Here is a 13,304-nt window from a genome sequence, read left to right on the forward strand (position 1 = left end):
CTCTATAATACGAATTTGCTTTAACGCGGTTATACGTATGTTCATATGTATAAAGTATATTCATATGTACATCTATTAGACGTACTCGCAATAAAATGAATAAGGACGGAAATTAAATATTATCGTAGTTTAAAAATTTTATCGTACCTTATCTACCTAATCTAGACTTAAATCGTATCATTTTACCATTTTTATATCAGAATTGCGAACATTTTTCGAGCATTCTGAAATGTACGAAAAAGGATGCGATACAATTTCCAATGCTATCAGTAAGTTAGATAACGCTGTGGACCAGATTGTGGCCAACAATTTAACATAAAAAAAAAAAACAAATTTCTTTAAAATGTAAAATATAATAATATAATAAATAAATTTCACTTAATAAATGTAAAATATAATACATAATATGCATAATAAATAAATGTCAATTAATAAATGTAATATGTACGTATAATTTTTCGCCTCTCTTTAATTCGAATTAATTTTTTTCCATGGATTATTCGAACACTCGGTAAATCGAAAACCTCCATAAATCGAATTTTTAGCTTAGTCCCCTGAATTTCGAGTTATCGATTGACTACTGTATTTCTCTTTATATTTACAATACTCGTCAGTTATAATTTAAAACAAGTATTCTGCAATCGTTAATAGATCGCACATGATATTGTATTAATTGTCTGGAAGCCGTGCAAATTTGCTAAGGCTCAGCGACCAGAGTATGTGGATTAACGAATGCTTAACCGGTAGATCGTTATTACAATAAGAGCACCGCTCTTACACAAGCAAGTATACTCTGGACAAGACCGGTCGATATCAGCTCAACATATTGCCCCAGGGATAATGCTAATAGTAGTTTGTGCATATGATCAATACAAAATGTCGCTCTCTCCTTCGCCTTGAAACAGATTTTTGACGGAAATAAAACGAAAATAATATAAAACTTGACCTACATTAAGCACGAAAAGCCTGAAATGCATCGACCGCGTTCACGTGCGTGCGAGTGAGCCTTAATGGCACAACATAATGCAATGACGATTCATATGTCAGACGCCTACATGCAATGCGTGTACGCGTTATGCGTTCAACGGAATTTATCATCGGAGACACATAATTTTAATACCAGAATATCAGAATAATATATCATGGTCGATACTCGAAGATTTCAAGAGCAGATACGAAACGTATGCGCACGATCCACGTACAGGTAACACAGCGCGTGGCGGTAGACGGTGTTGGTTTACATTTCGGTTTTAACCGGTAAACACCATAAGCTTATACAGGTATATTCAATGCACGTGTACATGTCGGGGCAGCGCAACAACACGCGGAATTCTGCGTTTAATGGAGTGTTGATCGTTGTGTCGCAGAACAAATATTTCGAGGGGGTGACCGGAGATCGCTGGACATCTGGCAGTGTTGGCGATTGTCATTGGTGCGGGGCTCCTGGTGCGATCCTGCAGGACGTGTAACACCGCACGGTTCATCATGGCTATACTGATTTTTCTGTATCATAATGCAGATACCGTTCGCTAACTGCAACAACGAGCACGGGTAATTAGCCATTATTTTATTTTTACGCACTATATTTTATGCCTATCAAGGCCGACCACATGAATTAATTCTGTTACTATGTTCTTTTCGTCGCAACACCGCAGCACGTGGCGTCTGCGTGACACGCCATCTGATTAATATTCGGTAATAACGTGGACGATGAGACTTGAACGTTGGCCAAGACTGAAACTGGTCTCGAACGGCTGCGATTTCGTAATATCACGATATTATATTTATGTTATCATGTCCTACTAAAACGAGAACGTGGTCGTTCGTCTCGATAGACTTCGCGTAGGTACGACCCTTCACGGTCAACTCGACTTGCCGAATAATACTGGCTGATTAAATACGACCTGTAGATGCGAAAATTAATTTTTTTCCGGCACTTCTTTCAATGTCCATACACTGACGAGAGCAACAAGAGTAACTAGCTAGCAGTGACGTAACTTGGTGAGAATTTTGGATATGGGTGGAAAGTTAATACATTTTTTTGTATAAAAAGTTAGCAAATTTTAGAACTTGCATTCCGTTTATTTTGGGTGAAAAAATGTCGTCGTACTATTGACTATCAGTCAATTATTTTCAAACTATTATCGAGTATTTATCCATATTTTTGACGAATATCTTTAATGTTACTTTTTTTTCATCAACACGTGGAGTATAAGTTACAATTCAGCATTAATATATTACATAATATATTGGTCTGCAATTTCACAGTGTTCGAAATTCCGAATTATCGCATGTTTGATTTTTCGTTCGAGTTAAGGATTTGAATTCAAACTTATGACAAAGGTGACAAGACAGTATTTTTGCCCCCCAATCCGTAGATAAAATATACGGGTTTGAAAGAATGGAACAGTTCCCCTCACTCCATAGATACACCAATGTTTATTAGTACCCATATACTATGACCTCACTTACGAATTAACGTTTATCAATCGAAACATTGTCAATCTTGCCGTCTATAATTACAATCTCCTTGGTCCATGACTAACTTGGCCCTAACAGATTTGTGCGAAGTATTATAAAAAGTGTATCATTTTATCAACGTTTTGGGAAGTTTTTTTAACTGTTCACGGGAAAAAATAATACAAAAATAAATAAATAAAAACAGTTTGTCTGGACTTGTCTGGGTCATTCTGATAATTTTTGTTAAGAAAAAAAACCAGTTCGTTAATTATAGCGATTAAGGAATAAATTCAAATAACGTTGGTGAAATATTAGAAAAATCAATTAAAAACCGTTTCCAAAGGAATTTATCGAAAATTCCGTTTTACGATGGTGAGGTTTCTAACGCATTCAGCATGAAACACTATTAAATCTGACGTGTTTGTCAAGAATACGTTTGGAATATAACGAATCTGTCGTATTTAACTGCACCCGTGATATTATTTCTTCGATTGTATTTTCTTTATTACAAATGTTTGAATTCAAAATCTTATTTATAATGTTACAGTACCGCATGTTATATGCTTCAAATCAGTATTAATATTGTATTTTTTTTTTTTACATTTTTTAATCTATTAGTATTAAACTCTTCAGCTTATATTAATATTATAGTTTATTATTTCGTTCGAATTGTTAACACATTTTGAGCAACATATGTTTTGAGAATATTCTAATGGTGTACTCGTATGTTAAAAAAATAATAATTGTCTCATTTCAATAACCAAAAAATAAAAATAATAAACTATTCTTCCCGTTCCACATTTCACGAGCTACATCCGGTGAAATACGAAATTCATTGTCATCGTTGCACCCGTGACTTGTTATTAAGTATTATTCTATTCTCGTTTTGCTCAAACATCTAATCGATACGATATCGATCGTTATTGACGAACCGGCTAGGATTTACCGCGTTCATACCGCGGACCACGGGTATTTAAGTGGTTCCGGTTTTACGCATACCAACGGTCGTTTCGTGAAACTGTACACTATGTATACCTACCGAAAAAATTATCGATCGACGGTGTTATTTAATTTTTTCCTCATTCAAAGTATCGTACATATCCAAACCGACTGAAAACATTAACAGCTATTACAACTCGTCATTGCGGTGCGTAGGTTAGCCGACGATCTGCCACGGGCTCAACGTCGAACGCGTAAACCTGTCTCGCGACCAATCGAGCCATGTCATCCGTTCTACGCTAAATAACCGAATTAATTCGGGTACACGCATTAATGTACAGATCTCGTATAATGTGCGTAATATCATACCATCGACTTCAATATGTCGATGCTTTCTTCGATCGTTACACGTACCTACGTATCAGACGCGTTTATCATTATAATCAATTATCATTCATCTGACAGCTGGTGATACCCGACTACTTGTTTCAACCACTCCTTTGCCCGTGATATCGCTACCGTTATCATATTGTTTACTAAATGTTCGCATGGATATGAGAATAACTTCGAAAAGAAATTAGTGATCCCGGCTTTGACAGAACTAATTATTAGCATGAGATGTATTAATACGATAACGTGACACTACTTGATTAGATATAATAATTAGGGAAAATGTATTAGCAAAGAAATCATCCAAGACAAAGATTTATAATAGATCATTTTGATTAATTGACGTTATCATATGTGAAGTATAAAATATCTTAATACTACCATAAAGTATCGAGTACATAGAATCATATGTATAAATACGTATTAAAATAAAACAAAATAGTATTAAATTATAACACAGAACATGCTACTATTTTAATAATTCGTCTAAAATGGTAGCTAAAGGTCCAATATTAAGGTATTATATTTTTTTATTTATACTTTATTGAGGTATCATATACCCATTGTGGATATACTGGGCCAATCGATTGCACCACTGCTCATATCTATTGTAAGGCTTTTAAAGTCTTTTTATAATTGATAAAGGGAGAATACCATTTTGTCTACTATGCAACACTATATTCACATATTATTGCTAATTATTGCGCATTATTATTTGACTTCTACTTTGCCATTATAAATATTCACCCTTACTCTCTGACCAATGATCAAATTCAAGATGGTTTGGAAATGACCACTTAATTTTTTCTTACGAGCTGGTGGCTGATTATTGCTGGTAAACAGAACTGAACTATTCGTAAACACTAATTCAGTTCACAGTAGTAGATGTATTGAAAAAATAAGTATGACAAACTTGCCACAATTATTCATATGAAACACTATACAATCATACATATGTATTTTTAGGTGATGCATCTTATACTCGCATATTGACCCTGAGTTATTGCAGAAAGATTACAAGAACTGTTAAACCGTTTATCTCGAAAGACACGAAACATTAATTTTTTAATTTTTTTAGGGGTAGAATTCGGAATTCGATATCTTACCATTTACTTCAAGGTTGTTTTAAATCGGTTAATAATTTTTCGCGCCACGAGAACCACAAAAAAAATATACGTTTAACCTTATGGTGATTATTTATTACTTCTTACGTCTAGAACAATAATTGTATTTATTCGAATTGTTCGAATAAACAAACATTAAAATATAATCGCTTTATATAAATCCTGTTTGATCTTAAAAATCACACTAACTAAAAATATTAAAAAAAAAAGTATTTGCAGAAAAATCGTTTTTTAGGTCAACAGGACAACCAAGGCTATTATTAAAACCTCATTATCATTCCTTTAATTTCGGCTCAACGTTTTAGTATTGCTACATTATCTGATAAGACAGACAGAAACAGTATGCAAATTAGTTTCACGTCCTTTTAAGACTTAAGTACTCCGTAAAAACCGGTTTTAAGGATTTATAAAAACAAAAATTTTAAGTTAATTTCTTTATAAACTGTTATTTGATTGGTTAAATACATTCAATTTCGTCTTCATCTTGCACGATTTCTAACAATTATTATTTTTAAAATTTGATATATTATCTGGTCCCATTATCTTTATCGAAATATTTAAGATTCAAACTTCCATTAACTACCACCACAAGATTCCTGGACCTGAGCACTCTACGTTTTATTATAAATTTCACAAATGTGATTCTGTTTTCATAACACCGATGTTGGAAATACTGCAGGTTATAGTTTCTAATTTTTAATGTTATCATCAAACGTTATTTTTTTTCCTTCACCGAGTTATTAAAATGAATAAGATATTAATATCTATTAATATCCTTACCGTTCAACAGGGTTTTGATAAGAAATAGTTGTAAGATTTTAATTTACCGTATAAATGCCTGCGAAACTTTTACGTGGTTATAGATATCTACGACTGTGTAACGTGTTTTCTATGGTCAAATCATTTTAAATGGTAATAATATACGAAATTTTATAGTGAAACTTATATTTTAGATATTAATGAGTATGCAACATCGAAACCCCACTATAAAAATACGTTTACAAAACAGAAATTATGAGCAAACGTGACGATCAATTATGGTCAAAAGCGTATTTCATTTGCACTCGTCTATTCAAAATAATGGCTAATAAATTAGTATTATATTACTGCGAATGCATTTGCATTAAAATGATTGCGATATTTAATACTAACGTTATAGCCTAATAGTAATTGGTTCAATAATAGTGTTTGCGTTTGTACAAGTGTATCGTTTAACGAGTAGCGTTTAATTTGCATATAACATTGGTTATATACTCTTGATTTATTCAATTACATTCTTACGGGGCGGATAACACTATTAATATGTACAATGTATTATGTAATACTTAAACGTTAATTAAACAATGTAGGAAAGTGTTGCATTACACGTATTATTCATCAAATATAAAATCGGGGATTAGTTTAATAAGTTTAAAACGCACAAGTCAATGATTTATTCGTATCTTTTAGCTGCACCAATTCTTTGTGTTCTACTCGTAATAATATACTGATATAGAGCTTATACTATGACTATTATTATTAATTATATACCTTCGTCGTCGTCATCGTCGTGATTATGATCATAATATAAGGGAAGGCAGCATCCCGGAGGCTATTACTTTTGGTCAAGCGTGGATCATCCAGCTTAGTTAACGGGAAAAGCGGGTTATGAACAAGTATACACGTTTAAACATTTACTCATAATTAAGAATTTTTTTTTTTAATATATACATATACAACACCTTTATAATTTATAACGAATACTTTTTTTAATTTTTGTATAAAAAAAAAAAAAACTGATACATTGTAGCCCCTTTCAATTTACAGACCGGAGGCTATAGCCCCTCCTCATGCCCCTCTTGACCTAGCCCTGGACATGTGGATCCTTTTGCTTGGTATTGACAATCATAATTTCCCACTCAGAACACGACCCTCATTTCGGACACTCCACAGCAAGCAACCCTTTTTTGTTTAGAATACCATACGATCGTGTGACCGACACGAGCATAAACCAGTACCGCCGAGTCTCATCGTATTGTTCTATGTTAATATTATTTTTTGTTTTTAATTGTTCATTTACGCGAGTCAATTAGTCTCTTCGCGTTTATCAACAATGTGTTATTAACAATTGGCTCGTGTCGTTTCATTGTTCATACGGTTTAACCCTTATTAACGCAGCTATAATCGTCCAGGAATTTTGTTGACCCAGCCCTGGTAGTGATCATAACAAATTGTTAATACACGATACTATGTAAATTTTTTTCACATTATTTATTTTTTCTCAATTAAAATCAGACTATATTACCAGTCTTATTTTTGGTGCAACACGATTGCGCAATTTTTCCCTTTTTGACCCGAATAATTACATCACGATTACGCAAAAAATTTGTAACACGATTGCGCCCCGATCCCTTTTTACCTGATAAAATCACAACACCATTGCCCACCAAATTATATGTGTATATTCTATACTATGTATAATAATTTATGTACAACATAAAATAATGTATACAATACATGTTTTCTAAAATTTGCATATACACACACTCAAACTATTAATTTACAAAATTCACTTTTTCAAAACCGAAAGGAAAATTTGATTGAGCTAATAATAGTTATATTAATAATATCGACTAATGAATATCAGTAAAGAAAAAAAAATTTTAATAAAAAAAAAAATTCGACTACTGGGAAATTGTGAATTAATAGGTAATAAGTTTGAGCGCATGTATATGAAAATTATATGTAGAAAGTATGTATTGTATACATTATTTTATGTTGTACATAGTATATACACTTATTATTATTTGGTGCGCAATGGTGTTGTGATTTTATCAGGTAAAAAGGGATAAGGGCGCAATCGTGTTGCAAATTTTTTGTGCAATCGTGGTGTAATTAGCCGGGACAAAAAAGGGAAAATTACGCAATCGTTTTACAGCCCTTATTTTATACTACTAAACGCTATACATGCAAAACGAGGAAATGGTATGAAATTTTACAGAGAAGAAATAATAAAAAAAATATACCGATGAGGTAGATCATCAATAGCCCTACGTGATGAATTCTATTTTATATACGCTCATTTGTACGAAATACGATTAACGTTTATTAATATTTAATTTTAATGGATTTCTATTATTTTCGTAAAAGATGACGGTATGTTGTCCGATTCAGTCGACGGACAAGAGTGTAAGGGAGGGTTCGAAATGAAAGACGAGAAACTTAAGTATTCGGATATGTTAGTTCTAACCACGTGGTTGATATTTTTCGTGTTCAGATACCGAGAAGCATTCGATAATCAACATTGGCTGGCAAATGCGAGATGACGACTGCGCGAAGAGATATACATATGTTGTACAGAGCTTGAATGGTACGATTCGACGATAAAGTTCGGTGGCATCATCTCACATTCGTCACAAAACAATAAATTAAAGGCCATATCCTTGGGAGGGGGAGAGGGGGGTTAGATATTTTCTAAAATTTTTTCTTAAAAAAAAATTTTTTATAAATTTTAAATACCTATTATATTTGAAATTTTAAAATTTTCTATTCAAAAAACATATATAAACTCTAACTCCACCCCAAATATCTTGATAACAATGGCCTTGATCAAGACATATGATTGTATGCACGCGTGTGTGTAAATAGTTCTCCCAGGGTTTTCGGCTCAAAGAAGGGCTCACTTACAACTGCGGACCGTATATTAGCTCTAGGAGCTATTGACGATCCGTAGAGGCAAACCGCACCGACGCATACCAGGTCGTCAAAGGAACCACCAGTCCCCCGGGATGTCATGTCGATCATGGTCATCAATAATATGACCGCGGGTTTCATGTCCCGACGATCACCTCGATCGAGGGCGAAAATTAAAGACAACTTAAAGCGGTTGGATCCCACGGGAGGCTAACCACTGCCACGAGATGCGCTGACTGACGCCCCAGCGGTCCGAGATCACGCCTGTCGTACGCGAGTACATCCCGAGTGACTTCTCTGAGACTACCGATTAATTTTTAAACCGAAAATATACTCATGTCCGGTGTATAAGCGAAAACTATTTACATATTATCGGTTTTTTGGCGGAATGCGTATAATTGAAAATCGAACAGATATATATTTGCCCTCGTTAGCTAGTTATCGTTATTGTTTCGTTAGTGTTCGGTAGACACGCGGTTCCCGGGTCGGTAGCGCACACTTCCAGTTCCGGTTGGTCGGCGACGGGGTCGCGGATAAGCGCGGACCACGGCCCGCCGGTCATCACCCGAGCCAGGGTCCGCTGAGCTTTTTCGTCTCTATTCCCACGCGTACCCCAACCGGTTTCCGTAGGCGCGCGCGGTTTCGACCCGGGCCCCCGGATCCGTCGGAAGTTTCACCCGCGCGTGTACTCGCGCAACGTTCGTCGCGCGCCGTAACACCGCGACAACGATAACCGCGGCGAAGGCGGTCGGTGTCTCGCGCGCGCGCGCTCTCTCCCGATCCGAATCGTTACCGGGCACGTGCGCAGAACAAGCGGACGGATAACAGCAGACCAGCATATACCGTCCCGTACGCGTCTGTTCTCGCCTACGCCTGCGCATTATTGTTCGTGTTCGCCACGTCACGTCCGCGTCGCGTGACACGTCGTTTCGCACGTGCTATCCGTACCGGTGGAGGATCTGTACCCCGACGACGAGTGTTGCGCGCGGCGCACGCGAATTCGGTAACGGACGGGGGCGCGATCTTACGCCCGGGACCGGTCTCGAGACGGGTCGTGTTTGTCGGACCGGCTGTTCGTTGCGCCTAACGGATTCGACGCGTCGTAACACAACTCTGCAGTGCACGGCGTGTAAATTGTCTCGCGATAACGGTGTTTTTTTTTTCTGTCCTTAACACGATTTGTAATATTTAAATTTTTTTTTTTCTTCTTCTAGAATATAACTGTCGAAAATCATTTCAGGTCGTCCGGGTCGGAGGTGTATGGCGACTAGGCACGCCCCTCTTCTTTTGAAGTCGTCACTGTATTTAGAAAGAGCAGTATAATTATTTACTTATAACGTATTACCAATGCAATATAGAGAATAATAAATTATACGCGAGGTATAATTTATAATATGTTATGTAAATGTATTGATATGTAATGTTCGTAAAGCCTAAATATCAAGAAATGTAGATTGAAGGTGAAAACGACAAGTCGTTTGAACCTATTCACACGATACGCGAATCCAGCAATATCGGAGGGTAACATGAGAATATAAGGTATCACGATGTACGTCATTGCCAGATACCGCATGAACACGGGTAGAACGCCTACCATTTTTTAGAAGATTATCAGCACTGGTCAGCGGCTTAACAAGCTTACAACAGTGTGCTTTATGATTTAAAACTTATAACAGTAAATTGTTTTACTTTATTCAATAAAGAGTCAAAATGTTTAATTGTTTTATACCTACGTTTTTCAACAACATCTCAGGACTAACGACTACGTGCTACGTCGTTTAAATAATAATCGTAACAGCGTTCAACGTGTTTCACTAAACCACTGACAGTACGACCCAGAAATCCCGGACCACCCAGGAATATCAAAATATAAAATCATTATTAATAAGTTGGAACATTTTTTTTTTTTTTGTTCGAAAAATTAAATAAGTTATTTACGCAATTAATTTTTTTTAATTTTAAGCCATTTTCTGATCATATTTTCGACACGGTTTAGAAAAATATTACAATTAAGAGGAATGTAGTTAAATTAAAAATAGAACAAGTTTTTGATTTCGTAAAAATAATAATTAGGTACATTAGCAAACCATAAACCGAATGTCTTAATGAATCTCTAATGGAACGCACGCTTTTTTCTTTGATCTCCATCACAGATTTGAACGATACATTTATAATATTATATTAGAAACATAAGAAAATGTTAAAAATGCCTGGGTCCAAAAACTTTCACTCAAAATGTGTTACAAGTAATGGAAACAACTTCGAATATTCATAAAAATAATTTAATAAATTAATTGTTTTTAAGTATTAAAATTTAAAATAATTTTTTTCTTAAATTATGGAATTTATGAAAAAAAATTTAGCTTAACATATGCCATCCATTATGAATTTTTTTATTTAATTAAAAATAATACTTACTTAACTTCCATTACATAAATTGCTGTATATTGTTTAGATTTTAAGATTTGGACTTTAAGTCCGTTATTATGAATAAATAAATAAATACTGTAAAATAATAAATCCAATTAAATACGAGTATATTGATTTTCCACGGGAATACTAATAAGGAATTTTTGGCATCAATGGTGGTTTTTTTTAATTTTTTAGTTACATATACATACATTACAGTATAGTACTGTAAAACGTAGTAATTTCAAGGAAAATATAAATACCTAAATAGGTAATAGCTGTAACAAACGTTCAAATATACGGATATATAATTGAATACACCACATTTATATATAAGCGTATATCCGCATATAAAGTATAACATATCTCAACCTATACGCGTCACGTGGTGAGTCCAGATCCCTTGGACCCCCCCCCCCTCTCAGCCCCGTAAAACCACCACTATTTGGGATTATTACTGTATACTATAGAATGTATAGTAATACCGATGGGTACGCCACAATCTATTTGAAATCTGTCTGTATAATAGTAATATCAAACGCAAGACTGTTTAACGGTTTTAAATTAAATAACTGAAATCAAGTGATAAGTGTCTAACAAGTGCTAATCAAAATGTTACCGCTAACCACCCACATAAACCCAGCTCTTACTCATTATCTTCTTGTCCGTGTAAAGTATGTGAATAATTTCGTTCTATTAAAAAAATCAACCACCTTTCACTTAAAGGTCATCCGGTTAAAACTCGCCGAAAAAACAACGGCCTTCGATATCTTCTCTGCACAATAATTAAAATTAAAAATTCTTATAAAGTCGATAGCGGCCAACCTTAATGCCACAACTGATAAACCTACATCTATACTAGACGATTTTGCAGTCATCCATCACCAGTGGCGCACGCAGGGGGGGGTGTTAAGAGGTTGTAAACCCCGCCCCCGAAATTGTCTCCGCTGTCTCCGATGTTTACAAATTTTACAAGTTTGAAATATGAAGAGCTAGTATTGAATACCTAATATCATTGATTATAGAATAGTCTATTCTATTATCAATGCTATTATATATATATAATTTTTACCACATTGTTCATTGCTCAACGAATTTAAAACCTTATTAAAAATTTGAACAATTTAATCATATAATTTTTCTTACTGATTTACTGATGGTATTTATATACTCGTATGTATACTTAATGTAATATATATATTATATTATATAATGTAATTTTAATCTGTAAAAAATAAAATAAACCCTGCTTTTTAATTTTAAGATAAAGCCAGTGTTGTAAAAAATACTTTTAAAATTGTATTTAAATAGTTTTCAAATACTTTTTTATCTTTCTTTACTACTAGTCGGTAAACCAAATTAATTTTGTAATAACTAATTTTAAAATACTATACATTCAAGTATTATTAAAAGTTTTTGTACCACCTTCTTAATTATACTTTACTGAAAAATGAGAATAAATAAAACTTGTTTTATAATTAGTATAGCAATTCTTTAATATAAAGTAATAAAATAATTGTTGAAGAGGATATACAGAGCATTTAAAACAAATCATTCTCAAAAATTTTTGTTGTACTTTAGTTTTTTCAAAATGTTCATCATTCATTTTTTCTCTTTTTTTTTTTTTTGATAAAATAGCTCCCCCAACACTAAATATTCGTTCAACTGGAGCATTAAACAGCAGTGGAGTATTATACTTGATAAGAACTTTCTTTAATTCGGGAGTCGAATGAAGAGTTTCAGCTATAGGTGTTCTCAACATTAATGAGTGAAAAAATATAAAATATAAAATAGTATAATTTAAAAAAAAAAAATGCGATGACTGACGATTGAATTTTTAAAAGTATTTGTATATAAGTATTTGATTTTCAAATACAAATACGTCCAAGACAGTATTTAAAATTCTTCCCAAATACTCAAATCAAAAATTATTTTAAAAGTATTCTAAATACTACAAAATTATTTAAATAAATTGAAATACAAATACTTTACAAGACTGGATAAAGCCTAATGAATATGTATTTTCATATTTTTTTTCACGGTATGCACCGCATTGATAGGTCAAATATGGTATGGTACATCGTATGATTTTATTGAAAATGTTCCTCGTAAGACAAACAAAACGAATTAATCTTTCTGCAGCATAACACTACGTGCTAAGCATCTGTTTGTTATATATTTGCGAGCGCGAGTCAAGACCCAGCCAGTACACCAATGACGGTCCAGTACACCAATTAAACATCACCAATCGTGTTTGAATTATGAAACACTTGGCTACTTTCTGATCTAAAATACGATTATTTAGTCCCG

At 34.0% G+C, this 13,304-nt stretch overlaps 1 long non-coding RNA gene across 1 annotated transcript; it reads left to right on the forward strand.

Annotated features, from left to right (window-relative positions):
* The first annotated feature begins 1,058 nt into the window (after nucleotides 1–1,058).
* LOC112687309 lies at nucleotides 1,059–10,474 on the forward strand. Its single transcript, XR_003148961.1, has 3 exons — nucleotides 1,059–1,204; nucleotides 1,272–1,551; nucleotides 9,826–10,474. It is a non-coding gene; the product is annotated as an uncharacterized LOC112687309 (long non-coding RNA).
* Nucleotides 10,475–13,304: the final 2,830 nt, after the last annotated feature.

This window comes from Sipha flava, unplaced genomic scaffold (genome assembly GCF_003268045.1).
Source record: "Sipha flava isolate LNK unplaced genomic scaffold, YSA_version1 339_pilon_pilon, whole genome shotgun sequence".
Lineage (NCBI taxonomy): Eukaryota > Metazoa > Arthropoda > Insecta > Hemiptera > Aphididae > Sipha > Sipha flava.